This window comes from Phascolarctos cinereus, unplaced genomic scaffold (assembly GCF_003287225.1).
Source record: "Phascolarctos cinereus isolate Bilbo 61053 unplaced genomic scaffold, phaCin_HiC Scaffold_726;HRSCAF=1367, whole genome shotgun sequence".
NCBI classification, from domain to species: Eukaryota; Metazoa; Chordata; class Mammalia; order Diprotodontia; family Phascolarctidae; genus Phascolarctos; species Phascolarctos cinereus.
The window spans coordinates 90,807,883-90,818,424 of record NW_027556098.1 but is presented as its reverse complement, the minus strand read 5'-3'; the positions used below and the strand labels follow the sequence as shown (position 1 = coordinate 90,818,424).

At 36.4% G+C, this 10,542-nt stretch overlaps 1 pseudogene; it reads left to right on the top strand.

The window, feature by feature from the left end:
- Positions 1-3,051: 3,051 nt before the first annotated feature.
- On the top strand, positions 3,052-4,125 carry LOC110217482 (outer mitochondrial transmembrane helix translocase-like; annotated as a pseudogene).
- The last annotated feature ends 6,417 nt before the right edge of the window (positions 4,126-10,542 follow it).

Below are 10,542 nucleotides of genomic sequence, written 5' to 3'. Positions count from 1 at the left end.
GACTAATATTAAAATGTATTGTGTAGATAATGTATATCAAATTGCTTTCCTTCCCAATGTGGAGAAGGAAGAAGAGAATTTGGAATTCAAAATTTTAAAAACTGAATCTTAATTTTTTTTCTTGAAACTAGGAAAAAATAAAATATTAAATAATAAAGAGTTCAAGTAAAAAAAAAGAAAGGAAAATTATTTGATGGTAAAATAGAAACTGAAAGAATCCACTCATCATCACCTTAAAGGGGTCACAAAATGAAAGCTCCCAGAAATATTATAGCCACATTCTGGGCTCTCAACCAAAAGAGAAAATAATTCAAGCAGCAAGAATAAAACTATTGAAATACTATGGAGCCATAGGCAGGATCACACAAGATTTAGCAACTACCATATTAAATGAGTGGATGGCATGGAATACATTCTGGAAGGAGAAAGAAGTGTGATTACATCCAAGAATAACCTACCCAGCAAAACTGAGTATAAATCTTCAAGGGGAAAATTGATATTTAATGAAATAGAGGACTTTGAAACATTCCTGATAAAAAAGACCAGAACTGAATAAAAAATTTGACTTTTAAGTACAAGACTCAAGAGAAGCATAACAATGTGTACATGAAAGAGGAATCATTAAGGAATCAATAAGGTTAAACTGTTTACCTTTCTGTATGGGAAGATGATACATGTGTCTTCCAAGAACTATCATTATTAGAGAAGTTAAAGTCCTCTACATGAAAAGAGGGTATGGAAGTGGCTCGATTAGGTTGGCATGATGTAAAACTAAAGTGGATAGGCCATAGTAAGGGATGTCATGGTAGAAGGGGGAGAGGAAGAATAGGAATAATAATCTGATAAAAAGGAGGCATGCAAGAATAGGTAACAATTGAACTTCATTCACATCTAAATTGGTTCAAATAGGGACACACATTCACACACACACACACACACACATGCAAATAAGTTACAATCATATATTACAAACATCATACACTATGACCAGATGAGATTTATACCAAAAATTGAGGGTTTGGTCGTTATTAGGAAAACTATTAGAATAATGTGAATAATAAAAAGAACAGTAATCTGATGATTATATCAATAGATGCAGATAGCCATTGACAATATATAATATCCATTCCTTACCAAAAAGATTACAGAGCATAGGAACAAATAGTAAATAGTTAACATAAATAGTATCTATCTAAAACAAAGAGCAAACATTACCTGTAATGGCAAAAAACTGGAAGCTTTCCCAGCAAGATCAGGGATAAAGCAAGAATGCGCATTATCACAACCATTAATTCAATATTGAACTGGAAATGTTACTTATAGCAATGGCAAGAAAGAGAAATTGAAAGAATAAAAATAGGTAATAAGGAAACAAAATTATCACTCATTGTAGATGATATGATAGTATGCCCTAAAGAATCAACTAAAAAAATTGGTTGAAACAATTAACAATTTCAGCAAAGTTTCAGGATAACAAAAAATACCTATATAAACATCAGCACTTCTATATACTACCAACAAAACTCAGTAGCAAGAAACAGAGAAATTCCATTTAAAGTAATTGCAGACAATAACAAATATTTGGGAGTCTACTTGACGAGATAAATTCAGGGTTTATATAAACACAATTACAAAACACTTTTCACACAAACACCGACAGATCTAAACAATTGGAAAAATATAAATTTCTCATTGTTTGGCTGAGACAACATAATTAAAATGACTTAGGGGAATGGCTAAACAAGTTGTGGTATTTAATTGTGATAGAATACTTTTTTTTTCTTTTTTGCTTTAAGAAATGATAAGCATGATGGTTTCAGAAAAATCTAACAAGACTTATATGAACTCATGCAAAAATAAGTGAGCAAAACCAGAACATTGTACACAATCGCAGTAATATTGTAAAGATGATTGTAAGTGACTTAGCTACTCTGTTAAAGACAATGATCCAAGAAAATTCCAAAAGATACACAATGAAAAAAGCTATCCATATCCAGATATGGAATTGATGAATTCTGAAGGGAAAATAAAGTTTATCTTTTTTCTTCCTTTATTTTTGTTGTTTTATTTTTTTACTTGTGTTTTCTTTGGCAACGTGGCTAATATTGAAATATATTTGGCATGACTTCATATCTATAATCAATATCAAATTAATTGTTTCCTCAGAAGAGGAGAAAAGTGGCAGTGAGGAAGATAATTTGAAACTTAAAATCAAAAGAAATTATTCTTAAAAATTGTTTTACATGTAATTGGGAAATATTTAATGAAATATATGATTAAAAAGAAAAAAAAAATCCTTGCCTTAAAGGATTTAACCTGTTTCTTCCAGAAGATCATAAAAGGAAATCTTATTTAAGCAGCAGAGTAATTGCCTAAGCACATCCATTAACAAAATATTTATTTTTGCATATGTGTGCATAGCATCGTACTAAGTAGGGATTGTCAAATATGTAAAGACCTAGAAAATATCTACGAGCTTACAGGCTCATTGGAGAGGCAGGATATGCAAACAAAAAAAAAAGTAACATAACAGTAAAGAAATTCAATTCAATAAGAGCTGAGTGGCATAGGCAATAAGTTGAAGGAAAGATAAATGTAGGACTCAGTGATTTGTGAAGGCTACATGAAGCAGGTGTAGAGCTTATGTAGAGTTCAAATTGTGCCTTGAAAAATAAGGGCAAGAATGTGTAGGTCATTTCTGAAAAAAAAAAAAAGGCAAAGCAAGCATGGATGGAGAAGGGGTTATAAAGAGATAAAATTAGAAAAAGAGAGTGGGGCCAGGTCATGGGGGGCCTTCAATGACAAGATTAGAAGAACTTTGGATTTTTATCCTGCAGAATTATAAGGTGCAATAAAATATTTGTAAGAAAGGGAATGACATGCTCAATGAGAGGCATAAAGAAAATCAGTGTGGCTCTGCTCCCTGGTTGGCTCCATGGCGGCAGAGGCGGGTCCACATCCAGAGGTTCCACTGCGGGCTCTGGGCTCCGGGCTCCAAGTGAGACCGGGACCAGGGTTGGCAGCCTCCGGGCGGCCAGGTTAATAATCAAGATGGTACGCTCTGAAGAAGCCTTTTCTCCTCTTTTGAGTCGGAATGAAGTTGTTGTTTTAATTTTCTGTCTGACAATATTTGGTGCTGTAATGTATTTTGCCATAAAGTGGATGGTAGATGCAACTGATCTGACCAGGAAACAAAAAGTCGAAGCTCAGAAAGAGGCCAAAAAATTGATGAAGCAAATTCATGTGAAAAATGTTAAACTTTCCAGCTATGAAAAGAGTGTCGCGGCACACCTTGTGGACACTCTTAACATGCATGTTACTTGGAGTGACATAGCAGGTCTGGACAATATCATCACAGACCTCAAAGACACTGTCATCTTGCCTTTCAAGAAGCATTTGTCTGAAAATTCCAGGCTTCTCTAGCCTCCTAAAGGAATTCTTCTTTATGGGCTTCCAGGCTGCGGTAAGATATTGATTGCCAAAGAGGCTGGGTGCCAATTTATTAACCTTCAGCCATCCACCCCAATGGATAAGTGGTAAGGGGAGCAGCAGAAGTTGACTGTTACTGTGTTCTCCCTTGCTATCAAGCTCCAGCCTTCTATCATCTTTAGTGATGAAATAGACTCTTTCCTCCAAAGCCGATCAAGTTCAGATCATGAAGCTACTGCCACGATGAAAGCTCAATTCATGAGCCTCTGGGATGGGCTGGACACAGACTATAGCAGTTAGGTCATAGTGATGGGAGCAACCAACTGTCTTCAGGATCTTGATTCAGCTATTATGAGAAGAATGCCTATGAGATTTCATATCAACTAACCAGCTTTAAAACAGAGAGAAGCCATCCTGAAGCTGATTTTGAAGAATGAAAACGTGGAGAGGCACGTGGACCTGTTAGAAGTAGCAAAGAAACCGATGGGTTCTCAGGAAGTGATTTGAAAGAAATGTGTTGGGACACTGCCCTCCTGTGTGTCCATGAATATGTGCATTCTGCTTCAGGAGAAAGCCGTGATGAAGATGAAATTTGGCCAGGTGTAACAGCAGGACCTGCATAGAGCAATCAAGAAGATGAAGAAATCAAAGGATGCCACTTTTCAGAATGGTCTAACCCACATTTGTTTGGATTAAGAGTAAAGTTCTTTGTATGGTTCATGCAGCGTGTCCCCTTGTCACTGAGCATAGGGAAGAGGAGGGGAGGGAGTGGGCTTGGGGCAGTGGTAGGTGATGATAGGCCCATGGCTTTGGGCTTAGTGGATGGAGGTAGATGTGTGAATGATGGGACCTCTGCCCAAGATCTCCTGAGAGGGAGGGGTGCTTGTCTTGGGCCCCTCTGGCTCCCAGGGATAGCTTCTTGGGTCATTGGAAAAGAAGGGGACAGAGTAAGTGCTTGTGCCTGTATACAGGTATGAGTGTGTGTGTGTGTGTGTGTGTGTGTGTGTGTGTGTGTGTGTGTGTGTGTGGTCACACATTTTATATTGACGTTCTTTTGGAGATATTTGAATACAGAAACTTTTTTTTTTAAATCCAGCCACTGAATCAAATGGCACCAAGTTCTGTAGAGAGGAATTAAGTTTCAAGGTGTATCTTCAGGGCACACCATATACATTGTTTTCCAGTTGAATTTCTCTATGGTTTTAGCTGTTGTTGGTTGAGCAGAGAGAAGTCAAAACCTGGGTGAAAGGATTCAGCAACCTTACCAGCCTGTGTAACCAGATGTGACCCCGTGTGCATTGTTAGGACGGCCAGATGTAAACCACTGCCCTGCGATCTATGGACAAAATGGCAGACAGAACCAAACTGTTGTGCCAGTGTGGCCCTCTGAGCTCTGTACCTTTGGCACTGTGATGGGGATATTCCTTGAATCTTAGCTTCACATAAACAAAGGGGAATTAGCCAGGTTTTTCCCGCATGAGCTTGTTTGAAATCTTCAGTGCCATTTAACACAAATTCCCCATTAAAGTGTGGTCCTTTGGACATTTTTTCATTCCGTGCAACATTTTTCTGTGGCAAAACAATTAATTTTTTTTAATGGTTTTAAGTTAGTTTTCTTTGATTATGGGCAAATACAATTTACTGAACAGAATTTAAATGACTTCGCATAAGTCAAAAATAGGGAGAAATGTAAAATTACAGGATGTTAAATATTGTGCTGAAAGATTTCCTTTTGTAACTTTAATATATTTTTTTTTAAATATTCTTAGAGCGTTGTTATAAATTGTGCACTTGGGCAAGTGTGGACACACTTAGGAAGATTTCCAAATATCTCTTGAGTCTGCTTTGATCTTAAGTGGATTATTTGTATAGCAAATTCTCTGTTATCCAGAGTTCTTTGGGCCCAGTTTTTTTTAGCTTCTTTCCATGCATTGACAATTACTGTGGTCATTAGACCCTAATTATGGCACTGCCCAGCCCTGAAGCACCTTTCCAAATATTCAAGAATAAATTATGTGCACTGGTTTCTGCAAATCAATGCCCTACATTCATGGGTTGCTTGGTCTTTTTCTGTTAACTGGAATATTTGATTAATTAGAATACCTCATGCTGGATAAGAGAATTTACCATGTATCACTTAGGTTTCAAAGTGTGGAGTTGAGAGGTTTGTGTGGAGAAAATGATGGAAAACAAAGCCAGTTGTAAAGAGTTAGTTATAAACATGCAATGGATAATCTGTCACATAACACAAGACACCAAAAATAAGGAATTTCATCTCAAGCTGATGAGCACTGTGCTACACTACAATATTGTAAATGTATAATAAAGGGGTCTCTGATCACTGAAAAAAAAAGAAAATAAATGTGATAGGAGAGTGTAGGACTGATAATTGGAATGAAGAGAGAAAATGGGCTGGAGTATAACCGACAAGGAGATGTCATACAGGTGATAAAGACTTGAAGAACAGTGGCATCGGTGAGGATAGAAAGAAAGGAAGGAATGTCAGATGTGTGAATTCCCTTGTAATACACACACACACACACACACACACACACACACACACACATACATATATACGTACATATATATGTATACATTCATGTGTGTGTGTGCGTGAATTGTCTAAACCTATAAAGATGAACATCATGGAAGGCATGGATAGATTATTTCTGAGGTATAATCTACCTTTGAGTACAGAAGACCCTGGGGTGATCTCTGCATCATTTATAGTAGCTGGGGGTACAGGAAGGAGAGGAAATTAGGCTTCAGTAGCTCCATGAGGTTGATATTTTTCTCTCTAGTCTCTAAAAATGAGACTAAGCTCCAAGGAAACAAAATCATTTGTCTGAGGTTCCACAGGTATTAAGTGGGCAAACTGAATTTCAAACTGAGGTACTTCACTATAAATCTAGTACTATTCCTACTTTCTCATCCATCTTCCTTCATGCAGAGTCGAGAATTTCCCCTTTGAGAAACCTACAAGGAAATTCAATGAGTATTCCTATAACTTGACCAATTACTTCCTAGAGTATCAGTTTCCACAAGATATGTCATTATGACACTTGTTCAATCCATGGGTGTCAGGGTATATAGATCTGGTCAATGGGCTGTGATAAACCTGTGAAGGAAATCTTTGGGTGGATTTAAATAAAGAGGAAGAAAATATGAATCTCTTAGAGAGGATAGAAAAGTGTTTCTGAGTGAGTGGTTGTCATACTTACCTTTGTACCTAAGATAGGTAAAGATACTATCTGATCCCTGGGGGAATCCTCAGAGTCCAATACAATTCCCTAATTTCCTCTTGGGTCATTTTTTTTTCTGCTTGTCCATTAAAACTATATAATAAAGTATGAGAGTTGTTCATACTCATAAACCACTGAGTACCTGTAGCTCATCTCATCAAAACCATTAAGGAATATTTGAAATGTGCGGGTTTTTTTGGTACATCTTTTATATAACCCCCTCCTTTCTCAATGCTGGGCATTGCTCCCTACGGAAACATTATGATCAAAAGCATTTATTTAGCTGCAGTTTGCTCAAATTTTGTCCCTTCTAGGTGTTTGTGCTGGTGAATATTATATGGTTTTCTCCCCTATTTTGTTTGTGTGAGTAGCCTCAGGTCACTCCCTATCTTAGAAAAGGGATCTTGCCTAGATAGGAGCATATTTTGTGCAATGATCCTCCTTAAGCTAGTACCTCTCATCTGTTGATTATCTCCATTTTATCCTCTCTTTCTGTTTGTCTGGCTGTCCCCCACCAGAGGTCTTTTTCTCTTTGTCTCTGTCTGCATCTCACCCTTTTTCTTCTCTCTCTAAAATATTATATATTAATAAATATGTATGTATATACACACATATATACAAACAAGCTGTAGATAAACATATACACAATAAGATACCAGACACTGAGGTCCTTTCTTGAACTAAACTACTAAGTATTCAACCTCTGCTGCAGACAGCACAATTCTAATGGGCTGACCACATTCAAATGCAAAACCTATGCTCCCCAAAGAGACTATTTTATTGAGAATTCACACAGGGCAAGCCCTCACATCATGGTTAGGAAAAGTGATGCAAGGACACTGTCAAGGTGTCTCTTAGGAACTTTGGAATTGATTGAATGGCGCAGGAGACACTGGCACAGGACCTCCCAGCATGCATGCCCTCATGAGAGAAGGTGCTGTGCTCTATGAGCAAAGCAGAATTGAAGTAGTTCAAAAGAAACTCAAGATGCACAAATTTAAAGAATCCACCCAAATGTTCACATAGACTACTTGCGTCCAACCTGTGGTAGAGCATTCATATATATATATATACATATATATATAATATATATATATATATATATATATATATATATATTATATATATATATACATATATATATATATATATATATACATATGCACATATGTGTGTGTGTGTGTACCCCTATATATATAATATATATTGTATGTAATACATAAATTACATATAGCAGAAAAGGTTGTTTGTATATATATGGTTGTTTTTTTGTTCTCAAAGACCAAAATGACATATAGTATGTACTTAATTAATGCTTGTTGACTGCTGCCAATCTGACTATACTGATCATTCATATGATTCTATGGCAGTGAACTTGGGATTCACTAAATTTTTTGATGGAAATATTGAATCATTTTCGTTTACTTTTGATTGGGTAAGCACTGGGACATTAGTGGAATAGTTGTCATTGTCCTACCTGCTACTTTCCCAGCTCCCAGTCACACTGGATGGTCAGGTCCCAAGAAATCAGAAGATTGCTACTTCTGCCATAATAGAAATAACCATGTGTATAGGTAGCAGTGGGAGTTTCTAGCACTGTCACTCACTAACCCCTATTTATATGCTACCAATTGATACTCATTTAGTTTTAATATTTGTTTAGTAAAAGTATTTATGATGGAGTGGTAATTAAAGATGGCATGATAAGGGGGGGAAAAAAACTCTCCCTCCCTAAAAGTCTGGAACAATTTCTGTTACCCACAAATACAGAGTCTATGGGGAAGGTGAGCATAAAATTTATGTTAAAAAGCATTAAAAAATACATATAGAGAACTCAAGGCTTAGGGCTAACTCACAGTTCTTAGTTACTGGAAGTCTGTTTCTTTCTTAGTAGAGTCCTAATGAATGTTGCCTTATGTGTGGATAGTACTCTTCTAGGCTCTGAGGATTGAAGTCTTGTAGAGTCCATAGTCAGGACTTCCTTCAACCCTGAGGGATCACATTCCCTGAAGATGCTTTTCAATGGATGAAAACATTTTTACCCCACTAGATGAGTTGTCTCCAAGAGTCTTTCAAAACCCAGGTGATGCGGGCTCTCTCTGATTATGTAGAAGGGATGGGGAGGAAAAAGTGGGACAAGCTCTCTCATTCCTTCAAAAGAGCAATTCTTTATTAGGTTATTGGCTTGAAAAAAATTTTCCTAACTAGAGCTTTTCTACCGTCTGACTGGTTCACCACTTGATTGATCTCATGAGCTCTGTTCACTACTATTTTTATGCAAAGGCAAAGATGAAGTAAAACTCATACTCCGTGGTATAAAGTTGGGAAAACTACCCCTTACAAACATATACATACACATACATACACACTAATTAATGTAATTTCAGAATGCTTAGATACCTGATTGAATCAATCAAAAAAGTTTAAACTAGATGTGAACATTTCCTTAATCATGAAAGAGATTGTAGGGCTTTAACCATTATATTAAAAGACATGACATCACAAAGGAAATATCTTCTCATTAGCTGAAAGGATAATCCATATTTCCCATTATTCCCAGGCAGCTCTCTAATACTATAAGTTGCAGACAGTTGCTAATGTGCATTGACAGAAGTAGTTCTTGCATTGAGTCCCTTCTAAGACCACAACATTACTCCCTCTGGAAAAAAAAATGGAATCATAGTTGTAGAGATGGAAGGGATCTCAAAATCCTTCCAGTCTCCCAATACCATTATTTTACATAGAAGAAAATTAAACCTTAAGTAAATAAAATGACTAGCCCATGGTCACATGGTGGGCAGAATTCAAACACAGATCTTACAGTCAGTGTTCTTTCCACTGTATTACTGTCATTTTTAATTAAATCATCACAATTACCTTGATGCCTTATATAGCTTTTTCCGGCTCTCTTCTCTTTCCTTATTATATTGAGCCATATATTTTGGAATCTTGGTGCTATGTACTCAAAGGGGTCATTCCTGTGTATTGAAATAGACCTATATGTACCTTCCAGCTCCAGACATATGATCACATGATGCTATAGGACCTCCTATTGTGTGCAACACTCTTCTCTAGTCTTAAGGGTGAAAGAATGATTATGTTCTAAAACTGATTCCTCAAAGTTAAAGTCACAGTAATACAACTGTAGGAAAATAAATAGCGTATTTAATGGATATGACCATTTTCTGTAGCCATTTTCATGTTTAAATTCAAACAGATGCTATTGAAAAGACAATTACTTCATTTTAAAAGAACCGTGGCAATATTTGAATCATAAAGTGTAAATAATATTCTTTGTCAACTTCTGTATCCCCATGGGAGACGAAAAGAAGGCAATTTTCCTTTGGCAGGATCACCCAGTCATATGCTTCTATCTTGGCATATGATGAGTCTGGGATAAAGTTAATAAGTAGGTTTCTGCTTCCTTTTAAAAATGTCAATGAGATGGGAAGAGAGAAGGCAATCACTTTCTGGAAGAACTTCAGGAATAGTGAAACTATAACCTTAATCAATGTTTCCAACCGTCTGATTGTGATACCAGCCCTCAAATAAAAAGTCTTTGCCATGAAAGATACTCTAGTAAATACACACATACACCATATACATATATATATATATATGTGTGTGTGTGTTTATGCATATATGTATACACATATATACATTTATGTATGTAGATGTATATATACACACAAACACACACATACATAATATAAAACACACACACATATATACATACATACATACATACATACATACACGCACACAGAAGTTGGACTTGAAGTCCAATGTCCTTGTTTTAAATTACCACTACTGTATGGGGTAGTGGGAATCAAGATAGACTCTCCTATTCTCTGACCTTCTTAATTTCTTT